Source organism: Canis lupus, chromosome 1, assembly GCF_048164855.1.
Source record: "Canis lupus baileyi chromosome 1, mCanLup2.hap1, whole genome shotgun sequence".
In the NCBI taxonomy this organism is placed as follows: Eukaryota; Metazoa; Chordata; class Mammalia; order Carnivora; family Canidae; genus Canis; species Canis lupus.
Genome location: NC_132838.1, coordinates 105,067,061 through 105,088,048, shown reverse-complemented (window position 1 = coordinate 105,088,048; position 20,988 = coordinate 105,067,061). Strand labels below are relative to the sequence as shown.

Sequence of the window (20,988 nt, the reverse complement as noted above, 5' to 3'; positions counted from 1 at the left end):
AGTGGCTGAATGGATATGAATACATGACAAAACTATATGCTCTCTACAAGAGACCCACTTCGGCTTTATAGACTACAGAGACTAAAAGTGAAGAAGACATGAAGAAAATATTGTATACAAATGGAAACAACAACAACAAAAAAGTGTGGTTAATTAGACAAATTAGATTTTTTTGGTCAAAGACTAATAATAAAAGGGTCAATTCAACATGACATTTATACATATTTGTGCACACATTAGAAAAGTACATAAATATATAAACTATTAACAGATTTGAATGGAGAAATAGCAATACAATCGCAAGGGATGCTGATATGTCACCTTCAACAATGGATAGATCACCAAGATGGAAAAATCAATAAGGAAACATTGACTTCAACTACTCATTGATTAGATGGACTTAGAACATCCGAACCAACAGCAGCAGAAAACACGTTCTTGTCATGTGCACGTGGGACACTTTATAGATCACAAAACAAGTGTTAGGTCACTAAAGAAATCTCCAAAAATATAGGAAGATTGAAATATCAAGCAGGTTTTCTCACCATCATGGCATGAAACTAGAAATCAATTGCAGAAGAAAACAAGAAAATTCACAATTTGTAGAAATTAAACAACATTGCCACTGAATGAATAATTGATAGGTCAAAGAAGGAGTGCCTGGGTGGCTCAGTAGGTTAAGTGTCTGACTCTTGGTTTTAGCTCAGGTCGTGATCTCATGGTCATGAGATTAAGCCCCACACCAAGCTCTGCACTCAGCAGAGCCTGCTTGAGATTCGTTCTCTCCCTCTCCCTCACTCCTCCCCACATGTGCTCTCTCTTTCAAATAAATAAATAAATCTTAAAAAAAAAAAATAGGTCAGGGACACCTGTGGCTCAGTGGTTGAGCATCTGCCTTTGGCTCAGGTCATAATCCTAGGTCCAGGGATCGAGTCCCACATTGGGCTCCCCACAGAGAGCCTGCTTCTCCCTCTGCATATGCCTTGGCCTTTCTCTGTGTCTCTCATGAATAAATAAATAAAATCTTTTTAAAAAAATAGGTCAAAAGAAAAAATTCAAAAGAGAAAAAATAGCCTGAGACCATTGAAAATGGAAATAAAAAATGCCAAAACTTCTGGGATACAACAAAAGAACCATCATGGCAACAAATAACTACATTAAGAAAAAAAAAAGATCTCAAACAATTTAACTTTACACCTCAAGGAACTAGAAAAACAAGAGCAAACTGAGCCCAAAGCTAGTATAAAGAAAGAAACAGGAAAGATCAGAGAAAGAAGAAATGAAATAGACACTAAAAAGACAGTAGTGAAAATTAAATCTATTTTTTTTTAAAAAGAACTAAGTTGATATAATAACTGGCTAGATTTGCTAGATTTAGGGAGGAGAGAGAAAACTGAAAGAAATAAAATTTGAATGGAAGAGAAGACATTACAACACAAATATAGACAGCACACAAATATAAATGATCAAAAGAGGACACTATGAATGATTATGTCAAGAAACTAGAGAATCCGTAAGAAATTCCTCAAAGACTACAGCCTACCAAGACTGAATCATTAAGAACTAAAATAATCTACATGGACCAGTTACTAGTAAAGATATTGAAAAAGTAATCAAAAACCTCTCAACAAATGAAAGCCCAGAGGACTAGATGGCTCACTAGTGAATTCAATCAAACATTTACAGAATACCAACTCTTTTCCAACTCTTCCAAACTATCACAGGGGACAGAATTTTTCCAAACTCATTTTTCAGGGCCAGCATTACCCTGATACCAAAATAAGACAATGATACTACAAGAAAATAAAATTACAGGCCAATAGTGGTATGAATATAACTACAAAAAACATTTAACAAAATATTAACATGTCAAATTTAACAGGGCATTAAAAGGAGCATGCACCATGATCAAGTGGGATTTATTTCAGGGGTGCAAGGATGGTTCAATATCCATAAATCAACCAATATGGTACACTTCATTAACAATATGAAGGATGAAAATCATGTCACCTCAATAGATGCAGGAAAAGCCTTTACAAAATTCAACATCTATTCATGATAACTGAACGAACTGGGCATAGAGAGAATATACCTCAATATAATAAAAGCCATATATGACAAGACCTTTGGATGAGGATTAAAACAAGGATGCCTGCTCTTGCCCCTTTCAGTCAAATTACTACTGGAAATTTTAGCCAGAAAAATCTTGTACAAACAGAAATTAAAAGTAGACATATTGGAAAGGAGGAAGTAAAGTTGTTTATATTAGCAGATGGTATGATATATATAAAAAATCCTACTCTCCCTGTTAGATTGGCTGTCATCAAAAAACAAGAGATGACAAGTGTTGGCAGGTATGTGGAGAAAAGAGAACCCTTGTGCACAGTTGGTGGGAATGTAAATTGGTACAGCCACTGTGGAAAAGAATATGAATGTCCCTAAAAAAATTACAATAGAACTATCCTATTATCAGGCAATCCTACTTCAGGGTATATATCCAAAGAAAAGGGAATCATCATCTTTAAGAAATATCTGCATCCTCCCATGTTCATTGCATCTACAATACCAAGACATGGATACAACCTAAGTGTCCATTGTAAGACAAGTCAATAAGAAAATGTAGTGTGTGTGTGTATGTATATGTATATACATATATGTTTTTGTTTAAGAAAACAAAAACACACACAAAACAAAAACAACTTAATACTTCCTAGATAAATAGACTCAGTATTATAAATATCAAAGACTACATCAATTCAAGGATTCCTTAAAGCATCTATCAAAATGTTACATACATACATCTTTGAGCCAGTGATTACAGTTCATATCCTACAACCCATAAAAATGAACATTCACAAAGCTGTCTGAAACAAATATAACATTCTTTATATGAAAGAAACTTTGAGGGATGCCTGGGTGGCTCAGCGATTAAGCCCCTTTGGCTCACGGGATTCAGGATCTAGTCCCACATTGGGCTCCCTGCAGGAGGCCTGTTTCTCCCTCTCCCTGTTCTCTGCCTCTCTCTCTCTTTCTGTGTGTCTCTCATGAATAAATAGGTAAATCTTTAAAAAAAAGAAAACTTTGAAAATAATGTATATGTGATCAATAAGCAATTGTTTACATGAGTATTTTAGGTATGTACTAATTTTATTTTTACTGATAATAAAACATCTTCACAATATATCACATAAATGTTGAGAAAAGCTGCATAACATTATATAAAACACAACATGTACATAAAATGACAGGCAAACTTTTAACCCAATATGTGTATTTATAAAAGATTTAAAATTATACAGCCAGGGACAAATTTGAATGAATGTTTCTGTACAGAGAGATTTATATTTGGTATATAAAAGTGAAGAACACAACTTATTTCTAATTTAGAAATATTTAAAATATTTCCCACAAAAAGAAATATTACATTGGTAACAAAACAGTGGAACCACACTTGAAACGCTACTCAAAAAGCCAAACTTCTATTCTGCTTTTTCAATTGAATTGTAAGCATTTTTTTCTGTTTTCTTTTCCTTTCTTTCTTTCTCTCTCACAAAAGGTGGGGGAGGAGCACAAAGAGAGAGAAAGAATATCTCAAATAGGTTTCAGGGTCAGTGCAAAGCCAGACACAGGTCTCGATCTCACCACCCTGAGATCATGACTTGAGCTGAAATCAGTAGTCGGTTGTTCCACCAACTGAGCCACCAGTAACCAAACAGTTACTCAGTTTATAACTAGCCTTCAGTTCAGTGATTGAGCTATGGATTATTTCACAGACCTCTACTTTTTAGATATCGTGGTTGATTCTATTTTTAAAAATTAATTCTTTAACAAATCAAATTTGGCATATGATTTTTAAAAAGATTTTATTTATTCATGAGAGACATACAGAGAGAGAGAGAGAGAGAGAGGCAGAGACATAGACAGAGGGAAAAGCAAGTTCCGTGCAGGGATCCTGATGTGGGACTTAACTGGGGCTCCAGTATCATGCCCTGAGCCGAAGGCAGATGCTCAACCACTGAGCCACCCAGGCATCCCTGGCATATGATTTTAAGGGCAGTGTTGATCATTGATTTCAGGTTATGTAATGATTTAGAAGCACTTTTTTTTAAATTTTTTTTTAATTTATGATAGTCACACAGAGAGAGAGAGAGAGGCAGAGACACAGGCAGAGGGAGAAGCAGGCTCCATGCACTGGGAGCCCGACGTGGGATTTGATCCCGGGTCTCCAGGATCGCGCCCTGGGCCAAAGGCAGGCGCCAAACCGCTGCGCCACCCAGGGATCCCTAGAAGCACTTTGAAATGACAAATAGCCACCCTTTCTTTCCATTGCCACAAGAGAGATGCAGGAACAACAAACTTCTATCTGGAGGTCAAAATGCAGATTTCTCCCCTGTGTCTTCAGGTGCCCTCCTCACCTACAAATGTCCCCAAATTCTGCTTCAGTAATGGGGATGTGGGCTAGACTGAAGTTCCTCTACAAAACTCCTATAGCATAGACCCTGTAATCTCATGGACCAGAGCCAGGGCTCAGCTTTCAGAAGTGTAATTGGGAGCCCTGGTGCTTCACCCTTTCCTCATATTAGAATTACCTGGGACATTTTATTAAAACAACATTGAAACTGGGTTTCACCCCAGATGCAAAGACAGAGTTATTTAGAGATGGTCACAGATGAGGGTAATTTTTAAAACTACCCATGTGATCCCCACAGATACAAAGACTGAGAAACATGTATTTATATATTGCTTCTTAACCTAAAATGTGTGCTAGTCACCTGGAGATTTTAATAAAAGTTATAAGCCTCTGCACATAGAAATTATGATTCAGGGGCACCTGTGTGGCTCAGTCGGTTGAGAATCTGGCTCTTGATTTCAGCTTACATCATGATCTCAGATTCCTGAACATCAGGGCTCCACACTCAGCAGGGAGTTTGCTTCTTTCCCTCCCTCTGCCACTCTTCCCACCTCCTCTCTCTCTCTCTCTCTCTCTCTCATACATAAATAAATCTTTAACCAAAAAAAGAAAGAAATTCTGATTCAGCTGGTCCAGGGTAGGGCCCGTGAATTTATATTTTCTCCTGTTGCAACTCTGAAACATTTTATTTTCAGCTTAAAGTATGATTAACCAGAAAAATTATATACACAAAAGCTATACAAAAGATTTTTTTCATATACACAAAAGCTATACAAATGATTTTTACTAAGGGAGTAGACCTAATGAACTTGTACACATCTTCAGATGGTTCTGACACACATATTGTAGTATGTTATTTGTTCCCAGTATAGACTTCCCTGAGAGATTATGTCCTCAGTTGTCCCTTGTTAGCCTGAGAGGGGACTAGAGACAACCATAGTATCTGAACGAGACTATTTGGAAAAAACATTCATTTATTTATGAAATAAATGTCTCTGGAACAAATTGGTGGTTGCCAGAATGGAGTAGAGTGGGAGGATAGCAAAATGGGTGAAGGGAGTAGGAAGTGCAGCCTTCCAGTCACAGAATGAAAAAGTCATGAAGGTGAAAGGTAGAGCATAAGGAATAGAAGCAATGATTTTGTGATAGTGTTGTAAGATGGCAGATAATATTTACACTTAATGCTGAGCATAGGATAACATACAGACTTGTACAGTCACTATGTTGCGCACCTGAAACTAATGTAACATTGTGTGTTGACTATACTACAGTAAAACAGGTAAATGTTTCTAGAGCATCTAGTATGTACTCAGATGTATGGTAGGGTGCATATACTGTGGGGTTTTGTGCTAGGAACTTCACATTTTGTGAGCCAATTGGAAAATACTCTGGGAGTTGGTTATTATGTGTATATATCTTTCCCAAGGGGTTATAGATGCTAGTCCTTGTAATTCCAGGAACAAAGGGTTCTCTGTGTTTCTTTGCTTACCTTAATGATTTTAAGAATAATCCTGCATGAGAGAGCAACTAAGTGAGAAGAGAAGGATAGAATAGAGAAAGGCCTTTCTGTCTATAAAGAAAAAAAGATAGCAAGGAGAGAATAGCCATTTTGACAGACTCGGGTAGATTATTCACTTGGATTCATTCATGTATTTTGTTTGTTTTCACCATGAAGGACAATCAGTACACTCCCCAGAAATGGAAGGTAGAATGCTGCAAGTTTCTCATGAGGCACACATTTTAACAAGGAAGATAGAAATTGGCTTGCCAAATTGAAGTCCTCTCTCTGAGTGCAGGTGTCCAGAAATAGTGATTATCAGCCCTGAACTCTGCTGTTCTCTCAGTTGTTCTGGAGACAGAGTAGTGGGAGGGAGTGGGAGATGGGTCAGGGTGGTGCCACTGCCTGGTCTTGGAATTTTTCCAAAGGAAACGTGATCTGACAGTTTTCTGTTAAACCCTGCAGACTCAGACAGACTGTCTCTATTATAACCAAACATTGCCACTACAGGTGAAATGATAATTTGCAGTTTTGAAGGAAGGCGGGGTCATAGAAACACAAACCCATATCTCAGGGTCCAGCTGCCTTCCTGTCACACATGCAGTCTTCACACTTGGAACCTTCACACTCAGTCCACCGTCCTGGTAGCAAAAAAGCATTGTGTATTTTCTGTTTCTGTGTGAGGGGCACAGTCTGTAAGGGAAGGAGGCAGATCAACAGTCAGCAAGTGATCATGCAAGTAAATGCAATTCTGGGGACAACTCCCAGTTTGAAAGCTACACAGGAATGAGGAAAACCCCTGAGGCATGAGCTGAGCAGTAGAAATGTAGCTTTTGACACTACACCAATCCCTGATGGCTCTCAATGTAACTTTCTGTACTCCTTACTGGCAGTGTTTGTTGGTATTTAATCCAAGTAATAATGAAATCTGATTTTTAAGATACTCAAGGATTACAGGGTGCCTGCATGGCTCCATCAGTTAAGTGCCTGCCTTCAGCTCAGGTCGTGATCCCAGGGTCCTGAAATCGAGCCCCATGCTGGGCTCCCTGCTCAGCGGGGAGTCTGCTTCTTCCTCTCCCTGCTCCCCCTTGCTTGTGCTCTCTGTCAACTAAATAAATAAAGTCTTTTTAAAAATAAGATGCTTAAGGATTACAGTCCTTAAATCAATCTCTTCAGTTTATCTAGACTAACTTTTCAGGATTACTGGAGGGTGCTGGCAATGCATCCATGTTTGTAATAATGCGTAAGGTAGATCTCTTAGAATCACATAATCTTATACAAGAACAGTCTCTGAATAACAGTTTCTAAGAATATATATATTTTTTTCTAACTGGGTTATGATGTACGTAAAGAAGATAGTGATTCTGTCTACTGGAACATCTGTTTTCTGATGATTGTGGAGAGCCTGTTGAAGTGAGGAAGTAAAGAGTATTTTAAGACGCTCTGTATTGTGTGTTTTATAGAGCAGCTGTCAGCCTTAAATGCATTTTATGACATTTTCTCTGGTTTAAAAATATTTTAGTATCAAGCCTAAGCTCAACATGCATTTCTCCACAACTTTCTGCCATGCAGAAGATTTCACACATCTCATTTTATTTTTAATAGTTTCCTTTTACTCAGGTGTGAACATACAAATTGATCTGAAAATAGCAAACACTCATTTCTACACAATATTGTATCAAAGATTAAAGTTTCATAGTTAGGGTATCATGACAACTGTTCCATAATTTGACATTACTGTTCACTTACTGTTATATCTGACATTACTCTTTGACACTGGCATACAAGCGAAGGAGTCTTGTCTAATAGTTGAGTCATTCTGTTTTCATTAAATCCAAGTTGGTCATATGGAAGATCCTTTTTCCTATTATACTCAGTAGTTCACCTAACAACATAATAAGAACCCCAAATCTTTTTTCATAGTTGATACTGAACTGTAGAATATTGCGACAAAAAAAAGAAACTTGTAAAAACTAAAATTATTGGGAAAAAAACCTGTCAGCCTAATTAAACTGTCAAGATATAGGAAACAAAACCCAGGTGTTTTAATTTTATTAGTATAGCAGAGTAGCTAAAAGCACCATCTTTGCTACAACCCCAACACTCTGCCCCAAGCAGTGTGTGCATTTTCACATTTGGTTAAACATTCTATGCCTACTTCATTTTCCTCTGCAAATAAAAACTATGTATGGAGGCACCTGGTGGTTCAGTCTGTTAGGCATATGCCTTTGTCTCAGGTCATGATCCTGGGGTCCTAGGAACGAGCCCTACAGCAGGGAGCCTGCTTCTCCCTGTCCCTCTGCCTGCTGCTTTCCCTGCCTATGCTTGTTCTATCTAAATTTAAAAATCTTTATTTTTTTTTATTATTTTTTAATTTTTATTTATTTATGATAGTCATACAGAGAGAGAGAGGCAGAGACATAGACAGAGGGAGAAGCAGGCTCCATGCACCGGGAGCCCGATGTGGGATTCGATCCCGGGTCTCCAGGATCGCGCCGTGGGCCAAAGGCAGGCGCTAAACCGCTGTACCACCCAAGGATCCCTAAATTTAAAAATCTTTAAAAAGGGCACCTGGGTGGCTCAGGTTGAGCATCTGCCTTCTGCTTAGCTTGTGATCCCGGGTTCCTGGGATGGAGTCCCGCATCGTGCTCCCTGCAGGGAGTCTACTTCTCCCTCTGCCTATGTCTCTGTCTCTCGTGAATAAATAAATAGAATCTTTTGAAAAATGAAAATTAAAAAATAAAAATATTTTTAAAAACTCTACATATGAGCCCTTATTAAAGAGTTAAGATTTTAAAAATTAACGCATGTACAGTGATTCATACAAATTGTATATAAGGGCAGCCCCGGTGGCTCAGCGGTTTACTGCCACCTTCAGCCCAGGGCGTGATCCTGAAGACCTGGGATCGAGTTCCACATCGGGCTCCCTGCATGGAGCCTGCTTCTCCCTCTGCCTGTGTCTCTGCCTCTCTTCTCTCTCTGTGGGTCTCTCATGAATAAATAAATAAAATCTTAAAAAAAAAAGAAATTGTTATGTAAAACCTAGTATGGTTAAACATATTAAACATTCAAAATAACAGACCTTGACCTACTAATATTAACATGTCATTTTAAGACTTTGTTTATTTAGAGAAAGAGAGAGAACACAAGTGAGTAGGGGGAGGGGCAGAGGGAGAAAACCTCAAGGCAGCTCAGCACTGAGCATAGAGCCCAATGCAAAGCTCGATCTCACAACCCTGAGGTCATGAGCTGAGCCAAAATCAAAAGTCAGACACTTAACCAACTGAGCCATCCAGGCGCCCCTGATATGTTTACATAAATACATACATATGACATGTTTACATAGGTACACAACTATATATATGTGTATATATATATGATCTTTATTTATAAAATCATATATAGAGCATCTATATCTATAAAATGTTATATATAGGATCTATATATGACCCTCTGCCATAATGAGGTTGGAGACTTTGGAGCTGAGAATACTTATAAAAATATTTTTCTCAGTTGCTAATTACCAATACAAGTTTCTATTATGAGGTCATATACCTGCAAGCAGACTATTAAGTGTGTTCAAAAGAGAGTGTTTCTAACATCCCTGGAGAACAAAAATGCTGCCATATGGAGGAAAGCAGACCATGCTAAAGTCTGACACGGGCATGAAGCTTGCATGTTTCATTGGATTCTATGTTTCTCTGAGAAATTCCTCTAGTGGAACTACAGTTCCTTCCAAATCTTCAGACCACTGAGTTGTGCCATAATTCATAAGCAGAGAAAAGAAATCAGACAAATGACTTGGTAGATTCAGTGATAACAATTAAGATGAAATGACAATTTCTGTTACGCTAATTTGTGCAACTAATGAAAATCAGTTTGTAAAGTTAATAAGGACATTTGGTGGCTTTGGGAAGGTGACAACAGTCAAATGTGGATTTGTTCATTTGAAATCTGAAAGGACCAAGGGATCAATGATCCCAGGATTAATAGTATTTCTAAACAGAACAATATCTATGAAGACTGGGATTGTTATAAAAGAGCCTCTCACCAAAAAAAAGTTTCGGGAAAAGAAGGTTTAATATTCTTTTAAATGACAGAATCTGTTTATTAAACCACCACAATTGCCAAGGCATGGATTAGACCTATAATGAGAACAACTTATATTCTATATATTCACAAAGGGACCACATCTAACCCTTACAGGTACAAACACAAACTGGAATTAACACTCAGACATTCAAATACACAATCACATATACTCACACACTTAGTCCCACATTCTGCCCATGCAGAAACACCTACCACATATGACTCCCTTGCAACATACAGACTCATGAAACACATGATAACAGAAGCTCACACAGTCACACTTGGATTCATAAAATCTCAGCAAGTCACAAGAGTCACTGTATCTTCATGAAGTGTTTTTATATGGAAAAAATAGGATTAATTACAGTCCTCTGGGTATCTAAAAACAAAAGCTCTTTCCACTTTTTATACTCCTTTCAACACAGCAAAACAAGAACCACTGAAAGAGTAAGGAGCACTGCCACCTTTGGTCGAGGTGCTTGGCATGAAGACAAGTAGTGACACAGTTGGATAAGAAATAGGGCACAGGGATAAATGGAGTTGCAGAGAGTCCAAGGGCTTGGAGTAACAGAGCCACAGGGGAAGAGAGGACAGAACCTATGTTAGTTTCCTAGGGTTTCTATAACAAATTACCACAACTGTGTAGCTTAACCAACCAAAAAATTAGTGTCTCACTGTTCTGGAGGTTCTTAGATGTCTGAAGTCAAGCTGTTAGCAGGGCCATACTTTATCTCAAGAATGGAGTCTTCCCTCTTTCTAACTTCTGGAAACTGTCAGCTATGCTTGGCCTTCCTCACCTAGTAGATACATCACTCAGCCTCTGCCTTCATCATCACACACTGTTCTGTGTGTGTCTAAACTTCCCTCATCTCATTAAAATAGCAGTCATTGAATTCAGGTTTACCCAAATCCAGTATGAGCTCATATCAACCTAATTACATCTGCAAATCCCCAATAAGGTTACAATTACAGTACTGTGAATTAGGACTTGACCATATTTATTTGAGGCACACTGTGTAACCCACAACAGGGCTAAAGGGCACTAGGCAGTTTAAGCGTCCCTAAGGGATTAAAGTACACTACAGGTTTTAAGGTTGAGGGTGGATTTATGCAGAGACATTAAGGATATGAGCCTTATGTGTGTTGAGGGAATGAGGGTGATGGAAATCATAGGAAGGAAGGGGATAATGGATGAGGAATTAGTTGGCAAAAGGCAGTTCAAAGGCAAGGTTTCATCAAAGGCATGCAAACCTTATTGCCTATGAAGGATTAAAGAACATAGGGGTAAAAGAGGGATAGTTGCTTGTGAGTGCAGTCCTGGGGGTATTCAGTGCTCTAACTAGGAATGAATAGTGGGAAGAAAAGATGGGAGCATAGGTAGTTAATGAAGTTGGAGGGGGATCACTGGAGCTGGGAAAACAGTGAGCATCAGTAGGCTTAAGGGCTGATGAGAAAGTATCAGGGAGTGTAGGGTTGGGGGTAATGCATGCAAGGTCATGAGGAAACTAAGGACTCCTGATAAATGGTGGTTTTGACATTGAGGACAGTGGACATAAAAGACACAAAAAATGGGCTGAAGTCATTAGAATGGGGTGGGGAAGTTAAATGACAATGGAGGAGGTGCAGATAATGGAGGATGGACGTTCTGTGGGCAGTGGAAGCAAGGTTGGACTAAGGATTGTAGAATCAGGCAAAAAGGCTTGATAGTTTATACAGGTCTAAAGTGGAGAAGATGAACATAGAAGAGCATGAGGAATTGTAGAAGGATCATTTGGAGAGAGAGTGTTAGGGATCATGGATATTTACAGCTATAGGGGTGGAAAGATTGAGGTCACAATGGGGGACAAAAATGGAGGGAGGGGAGCAATAATACATCTGGGAGTGATGAAGTTGCAGGGATTCAGTTGGAGATCATTCATTCTTCTACTCATTGATTCCCTGATCTGCCTTTGATTCACAATTGTCAGCAGTTTCTAATTTCAGCCCATGAGATAATAACCTTACTTATATAAAATACCCAGTAAGCTTTTCTCTTTTTTCTTTTTTCCTTTTTTTTTTAAAAAAAGATTGTATTTATTTATTCATGAGAGACAGGAAGAGAGAGGCAGAGGCAGAGACATAGGCACAGGAAGAAGCAGGCTTCCCATAGGGAGCCTGATGCAGGACTCGATCCCAGGACCCCAGGATCACGACCTTAGCCAAAGGCAGATGCTCAACCACTGAGCCACCCAGGTGCCCCACCTAGTAAGCTTTTCAGTGGAATATACAGTAAAAGACCACAGGTAAAATTTTGAGTCCACAATGAAAGTCAATATTTTCTCTTTTCTTTGGGGATACCACGTACAAGGTGTGACCATTGAGGGGTCACGTGGCAACCATAAAAGGAGATGGATTCTATCAAAAATCTGAATGGTCCTGGAAGTAGATTCCCCACCATAAGCTGCAGAGAAAGCCCAATACCTCATGAAACCTTGATTTTGACCTTGTAGGATCCTAAAAAGAAAACCCAGTCAAGCCCACTGAAATTCAAACATAAAATTCAGAGTATTCTTTTTTAACTCCTAAACGTGTGGAAAGTGGTTATAGTAGAGATAACAACAACTAACATAGGGCATAACTTTAATTGTAAAATAAAAATTGTACAGTTTAAACATTTAAAATATTTAAATAATAAAAATCCCCATTAATTGCCTGCATTCAGTAATAGTTTGATCTTCAGACATAACAGCTCATCAGTTTGATGTGTATCCTCTTGTGCAATCAGAGCAAATAGGAAGTTTCACTTGAAATTGTGTACTTGGTTTGCACTTGGTTCAGTGTTTACATAATTTACATAAATCGGCCCTTCAGATTTTCCTCAGAGCCTCTAATCCCCCCTTCCTTTCTCTCCCCCAGTCTGTTCTCTGTAGATGTGCCATCACATCCAACATTATTTTTAAGATTGCTGATAATGAAGAAGAGACAGAAATTCTACTCCCAGGGAGGCAAAACCAGCATCCACATCCTCCTGGAAAAAAATGAACATGTAGTATCCAATTCCTAGAGCTTTAGACAGATTAACTCACATTATATATGTATGATTCCCCATACTGTGTCCAGGACCTAGTACATACTCATATATACCTAGAGCATGTAGTAGATACTCAATAAGCATTCCTTTATGAATGAGTACATACTATTTACCCCTTGCTCTCACCACTGCCTTACCTAGTCCTTTCTGAACTTGCAGGGGATGGACAGAATGTGGTCTTTCTGGAAGCTGTTAATAGTCTTCATTGGCAACAGAAGACGTACTTGTGTTGAGATAGAATGGTTTGGTTTTCAGGTGTGCTCTTCTGTACTCTCTAGCTCAGGGCAACTGGAATTGAAGTCTGGGGACAGCAACCTCAATGGTTGTTAAAAGTACATATTAATGGGCTTCATGCATTCATTCACTCAGATACCTGACTGTGGGTGCTTAGAGTCTGTTTTTAATGGAAACCTTAAAATGGTTTGTATATACGTGAAATTTTGACAAGCAATGTTTAGAAAAGTTAGTCTTGGGTTTGGCTTCACATTGGGATCCCCTGTGTAGTTTTTAGAAGTACCAGTTCCAGTGTCCCAACTCCAAAGATTCTTGTACTTGGTCATTGATAGGCCTAGTATTAATTAGGTCTTAATGAAGAAGCCCAACTCATTCCACTGTGACACCAGTGTAGACACTGAAGCTTTCAAGTACATATCTTATCCTTCTTTTTTTCTTTTTGTTTTTTAAGATTTATTCATTTATGTTAGGGTGGGAGGGCAGAGAGAGTTGTAAGCAGACTCTATAATGAGTGTGGAGTCCAACGGGGAGATTGATCCCAGACCCTAAGATCAAAACCTGAGCTGAAACCAAGGGTTGGATGCCCAACTGTTTGCACCATCCAGGCATCCCCTCAAGTACATTTCTGAGGATGGAGCATAGGGTCTAGTCACTGGGAAGGACTGCTCTGCATAATATTGATAGGGGAGAGTCCGTGTACACCACATTCCTGATTTTATACCAGACTGTATGTGTCTCCAGGAGAAGTACACCTCCAAATAAGACATAAGTTAATTACATTGGGGTCTCCACTTAGAAACTCCCAATGTGTATAGATTTTTCACATGTTTCCACAAGCAATGGAATAGCAATCAGATGGCATACACCCTCACTGGCCAAGGGGAGGCTTTTGGATTTCACTGTGAATGCCATAGAAGAAACTGAAACAATGCACCTGGGTGGATCGGAGGTTGAGTGTCTGCCTTTGGCTCAGGTTGTGATCCCGGGGTCCTGGAGCCCTCCTCCTCCCCCCACAGGGAGCCTCCTTCTCCCTCTCCCAATGTCTCTGTCTTTCTCTCATGAATAAATAAATCTTAAAAAAAAAAAAAAAAAAAAAACTGGAACAGAAGGTAAGTCCTTATAGGATGGAGGAGCATGTGAAGAGTGAGACAGGAGAGGTACCTAGGCTTCCAGAATCATTCCATTCGAGAAGAGCTTCCCAAACCACAAATTAAGGTCATGTTTTCTCCATTGACCATTGGCCCTCACTTGTGTCATCTGCTTCATGGACTGCCACTTACCTGGGTGTGTGACTATTGTCTCCTTTCTCTTCATGTGCCAGGGCTCTTTAGTTTTCCAAAGAACTACCAGATGCAGTCTACATACAGTCTAGAGACAGCAAAGCCCTGTTTATAAGAAAAAGAAACGACTCAATGGAGAATGTAAAATTTCAAATCCAGCACCATACTTGGTAGAGAAGAGAGCACATTACAGAAGGATATAGGGATCCCTGGGTGGCGCAGCGGTTTGGTGCCTGCCTTTGGCCCAGGGCATGATCCTGGAGACCCGGGATCGAATCCCACATCGGGCTCCCGGTGCATGGAGCCTGCTTCTCCCTCTGCCTGTGTCTCTGCCTCTCTCTCTCTCTCTCTCTCTGTATCTGTCATAAATAGATAAAATATATAAAAAAAAAAGAAGGATATAAAAAATTATTCCTTCAAACACTATTTTCTGATGGCCTCTTGAGAATACTTAGGAAGCATTTTCAATGTTCAGCTCCCTAATTCCACTTCCAAGTACTACTGAATCAAAAATAAGGAATAGATATCTGATTTTAAGATGTAACAATATTCTATGCCATTCAGTTTCTAGAATTACCACAAATGTAGAGTGAAAGTTGCAGAGAACATCAGGGAAGGGGAAGGTTAAAGCCAAGATAAAATATCATAAATCCTTCCTTGCACCAACAAACACCTGATGATTTCCTGAATGATGTCATTTGTGCTGAGTTACACTATAGACTTTTAAGACAGGTCAACATGTGTAATTATGTCCTTGTTTCCTTTTGCTAAAAATAAAGAACATATCTGTGACATTGTGCAGAATAAAATGGAAACTTACAGGTCGGGATCCCTGGGTGGCGCAGCGGTTTGGCGCCTGCCTTTGGCCCAGGGCGCGATCCTGGAGACCCGGGATCGAATCCCACATTGGGCTCCCGGTGCATGGAGCCTGCTTCTCCCTCGGCCTGTGTCTCTGCCTCTCTTTCTCTCTGTGACTATCATAAATAAATAAAAATTGAAAAAAATATTAAAAAAAAAAAAAGAAACTTACAGGTCTAGGGCTAATTTATAATCTTTATTTGCAAAAGCCAGGTTCTCCAGTAAACAAAGGTCATACCCTTCATTTTCTGGGGGAATCTGGCAGAGAGACTCTGAACAAAGTGAAAAAAGTTAATATCAGCTCTAATGAGAAAATTTGCAATTATTGGCCTGAAGCACATCGGACTCATCATTGTTGGCTATTACTTTTTTAATTTTTATTTATTTTTTTAAAAGATTTTATTTACTTATTCATAGAGACAGAGAGAGAGAGGCAGAGACACAGGCAGAGGGAGAAGCAGGCTCCATGCAGAGAGCCTGACGTGGGACTCGATCCATTGTCTCCAGGATCACGCCCTGGGCTGCAGGCGGCGCTAAACCGCTGCACCACCGGGGCCACCCCTATTACTTTTTGTAAAAAGCAAATCATACGATTGCAATTGTGAGATTATAGAAGTTATGAAATTTCACAGATTGCTCCCATGTCCTGTAATTTTTAATGTATTCCAAGTAGTTAGTCTTTCTCTGAAGCAGTCTAGTCAGCAAGGCTCTTTTTCAGAACATTGACTTATTCTGGGCCTTAAGCCATCTAGTTTGTTCATGTTCATCTAGTTTCTATAGACTCAAGCCACATCCAGAAAGAACCTAAATATTATATATTCTCCTTCTTCACTTGGGTCCTGAAACCCGACCCATCTCCAGTGAGAATCATGTGTATCAACACATCCCCAGGTTGATCTATTACAGAGGGACTGTTTTCAAAAGTTGCAGGTTATGAATTCATGGTAGGAATTCTTCATGCTGCGTAGAAAGCCTAGTTGGAGAGAATAAACAGCCCCAGGGATAGAAAGAGGAGTATCTTAAAGGGCTGACATTGGCTGTCATTAAAATGATAAACAGTAGTCCAAAACATTTGCTAGGCAGGACCACCAGAGGTAGAGAAGTAAATGCATGCAAATTCTAAATACATGGCATTTGGATAAGAAATGAGGACACAGCCCTGAGCCAAGTCAAGATTTATCTGAGAAGCAGCCATTTCGTCCTCTCTTTCTGCTTTGATTGTTTTCTTGGGTGATATTATGTAGAGAAATCACACCTGTAAGCCCTTAGTGGCCTCAGTATGGCCTCTTCACCTGCGATCATCAGCATAGTGGCAGAAGGATCTTGAAATATATAAAAGACCACATTCTCTCTTAATTTTTCATAGAGAAGATCCAGAAAAAATAGAGCTCCTACATGGACACTTGCATGTGAGGTTTCTTCTTGGTTTCAAATGTCCTCCCCTCCCACGGACCGCCACAAATCCTGCCACAGGATGAGGAACTTTGGCTGCACTGACCTGCCCCAGACCGAACAGTCTTGATAGCTTCTCTTCAACTGAAACCTGGGCTCAGCCTTCACAAATAAATCTTTTAATCCTTGTGCTTCACTCCGGCCTACCTGAGAATCCCCTAGAGCACATATTTAAAGCAGCACTGATGCTATTACCCTGACCCATAGACAGACTCTACAGAGGGCCCGGTGATGGTGGTTCTTAAAACTCACCCTGAGATCCTTACTGTAACCCCAGGCTGAGAAGCAATGATGTGCTTTCAAATTTTAATGTGCATAGAAATCATCTTTGTGTTCCAGGTCCCATTGAAGAAATGGTGATTCTGCAGGCTTGAAATGGAGCCTGAGAACTAGCATCTTTCACGAGTTCTTTGTTAGTGCTGATGCTGCTCCTGGAGACCCACATTTAGTGGCACTAACTAGAGAATACAGGCACAACACACCTGAGCCCCCCCACACCCACCATCTTATGTCAGCCCTGGTTAGTGCCCAGAAAAGAGTTTACTTTTCTTTGTTGTAGTTTACTGTGGGTTCCTAGCAAAGATCATTATCACCATCCTGAAGGGCCACATGCTTTCACAGCATTTTAAAGTTTGCAGAAAGAAGGCTGGTGAATGCACTAATGTCTAAGCAAGTCTCTATTTGGAAACAATGTGTATACACTGATTACTGCAACATTTCTTGAACACTAATTTTGTGTTTCCAGGGAAGTTATGGTGCACCCTGTTGGCAACTTCACGTATATAATGCGATTTCATCCCTGTAATACCTTGTGAGTTGGGCACTGTGTCCTATAATAACCCAAGATATTGGTACTGGGCCCCACCTATGTGCTTCATCTTGTTTTCCTGTTTTTAAAAAAAACTGTGTAAGAGTTAAATATCCATGAACAGAAAAATACAGAAAGGAAAAATAGATAGTAGTTCTGAGAGTTTTCATTGTTGTGTTTATATTTTTTTAACTAGATAAATATCTGAGTTTATAAGTAAAAGCCAGTTTTCCTGTACTTTGTACATGCTCATTAGCAATATATGATCATTTTAATTCCTCCATATTGGTGTTACTAATTTTTTTCCCTTAAATTCAGTCATTCTATTTTTTTTTTTTTAATTCAGTCATTCTAGCAAATAGGAAGTATCATCTCCCTGTAGTTCCCTGCTTTTTAGGAGTGGTTAAGGAAAATATGATATTTATTTATTTACTTTATGATATAAATTATATATCATAGAATATATTATGTATCATAAATATATAATATATATAATATAGTATTTATCTATATAAAATTTAGCCTTTAGTCCATTTGGGACACATATGTGACCCTGAAGGATGTTATGCTAAGTGGAATAAGACACACAAAATGGCAAATATTGCATTATCTCAGTTATGTCTGGAATCTAGTGAAGTTGAACTCCTACAAGCAAAGTAGAATTGTGATTGCCAGGAGGTTGAGAATGAAATAGGAGATGTTGGTCAAGTTGTCCAAAATTTCTTTCCTGCAGAATGAATAAATTCTGGAGATCCAAAGTACAGCATGGTGACTACAGATAATTATGTATTATTATACTTAATATTTGCTGAAAAAGTGGAAGATTTAATGATAAAAACAAAAATGAAGATGCTGGGCAGCCCCCGTGGCACAGTGGTTTAGCGCTGCCTGCAGCCTGGGGTGTGATCCTGGAGACCCGGGATCGAGTCCAGCATCGGGCTTCCTGCATGGAGCCTGCTTCTCCCTCTGCCTGTGTCTCTGCCTCTCTCTTCGCTCTCTCTGAATGAATGAATAAATAAATCTTTAAAAAAAAAAAAGGAAGATGCTAAAATATTTAGTCCTTTGCTCCCATATATCTGCTTCTGGGTTTTGGAAATTGTGAGCTCTAGCCCTGGAGAGATGAAAGGACCAGCCACTCAGAATGGGATCTCAAAAGAAAAAAAAAGGGATCTCCAATCTGTCCTGGGAAGGAAGGAAATCCCAGAGCCAGGCCAGACCTGGACACTGCCTCAGAAGAGGGTGGATCTGGTTTGGGCTGGCTGTAGGCTGATCTCCATGACTCTGGGGGTAATTCCAGCTCTGTCATTCCTAAGCCCATCCAAAGAAATTCAACACCCAGAGTTCATCTTAATTTATCTAGTTTTTTTCCTGTTTATTTCATAAAATAAAATAGAAAGCAACTTAATATAAACACTTAGAATATCCTGGGACAATTATATTAGAAAACGTTATTCTTAACACAGATGTAAAATAAATGCTACTAATGCTATTAAAAACTCTGGTTAAAAAAAAAAAAAACAAAAAACAACTCTGGTCAGTGGAATGAACCATCAGGGATGATACCAGAACTCACGCCACAACACAGGCAAGAGACTGGCCCAACTGAAGCAAAGGACCACCTCTTCTTTTTATTTATTTTTTTATTATTTTTTTTATTTTTTATTTTTTTTAAAGATTTTATTTTATTTATTCATGATAGTCACAGAGAGAGAGAGAGGGGCAGAGACACAGGCAGAGAGAGAAGCAGGCTCCATGCATCGGAAGCCCGACGTGGGATTCGATCCCGGGTCTCCAGGATCGCGCCCTGGGCCAAAGGCAGGCGCCAAACCGCTGCGCCACCCAGGGATCCCCTTTTTTTTATTTTTTATTTACGATAGTCACAGAGAGAGAGAGAGAGAGAGAGGCAGAGACATAGGCAGAGGGAGAAGCAGGCTCCATGCACCGGGAGCCCGACGTGGGATTCGATCCTGGGTCTCCAGGATCGCGCCCTGAGCCAAAGGCAGGCGCTAAACCGCTGCGCCACCCAGGGATCCCAGACCACCTCTTCTTTATGTTGACTCCACAATCCTGAATTCAACAATGTACCAATTTGCCCTAGCCTAAAAATTCCTGCAAGGTAAGGATCATGACTCTTCATCCGCTTTTCTAATGACCAGATGCCATGGAAACCATCAGTTTCTGTTTCTTTACATTTCTACAACTGCCTAGTGTTCTTTACCATACCACAAGGAAAGTCCCCTGTATACCACCTCTCCTCACATTGACTCCACAATCCTGAATTCACAGCATACCCATTTCCTAGTCTAAAAGTTCTTGGTACGGATCATGCTTCTGTTTTTCTAATGACCAGATGCCACAGAAAACAATCAGTTTTTATCTGTTTGCATCTCCACACTTACTCAGTGTTCTTTAACCAAAGAAGGGACTCCCACCTGGGTACCACAGAGAAGATTCCATCTATGGAGGGAGAAGACGACCCTGGATGACTCACTCCTCTTTCTCTGAAATGGAAGCAAATTCAGATTCTGGTGCCGGCCTAATGCTCTATACAGGACATCCCCAAATATTCCAAAGAGTCCCTGGTGTTGGAGAGAATATCCCCGGTGAGACTGACTTAATGCCCTTCGTAGGGATCCAGAGAACAGAAACCTTAGGCTGAGTCTGTGCCACCTGGTAGAGCACAGACCTGTCTTGATGGAGCAGTATCCTCTGATGCACGTGTAATGTATCCTGTCTCTAAGCAGAGCTCTCAGAAGTAAGAAACCTTTACTTCAGTTAACTCAGGTAATAGCTAGCTATAGTCCTGGTCATGATTTTTGATATTTTGTGAGGTCTTAACCCTGCATTGTTAAAGGATCTTCTCCCCTCCTGAAGTTGCATTAAGGCAGGACCTACTGTGGCACATAGGCTTGTTGCCACATAGACATTCTGCTTGTTGCCACATAGACATTCTGCTCTGACCATCAGGAGTGCCATTTCTTGAAGGAACATCAAACTTGTTAACCATTTTTGTGGAACTGTCTTCATAACCCCATGCCCAGATCAATGTTTGGCTAATGTAATATCTCATATTGAAAGATACACATTCAAAGATATTTTGAGTATCTCTACATTCTTTCAGGAGGCAGTTTCATTCCTTTTTTTTTTTTTTTTTTAATGACAGTTTCATTCCTGATTGGACTGACCTTATGTACTAGGACCATTAACACAAGATAACTATGTGCATAATTATATAATAACTATAAATGGATTCATACTATGGCTGTAATTTGTCTTCATTACTAG

At 39.5% G+C, this 20,988-nt stretch overlaps 1 protein-coding gene and 1 long non-coding RNA gene across 2 annotated transcripts in view; one reads left to right on the top strand and one right to left on the bottom strand.

Moving 5' to 3' along the window:
* LOC140607990 (uncharacterized) overlaps window positions 1-20,988 on the top strand; it is a 202,933-nt gene that overhangs the window by 59,677 nt on the left and 122,268 nt on the right. The window lies entirely within an intron of this gene.
* Window positions 1,328-20,595, bottom strand: LOC140600412 (uncharacterized). The gene is made up of 4 exons (XR_012003687.1): window positions 20,390-20,595; window positions 20,136-20,204; window positions 14,586-14,690; window positions 1,328-6,602 (listed from the first exon to the last, which is right to left on the bottom strand). It is a non-coding gene; the product is annotated as an uncharacterized lncRNA (long non-coding RNA).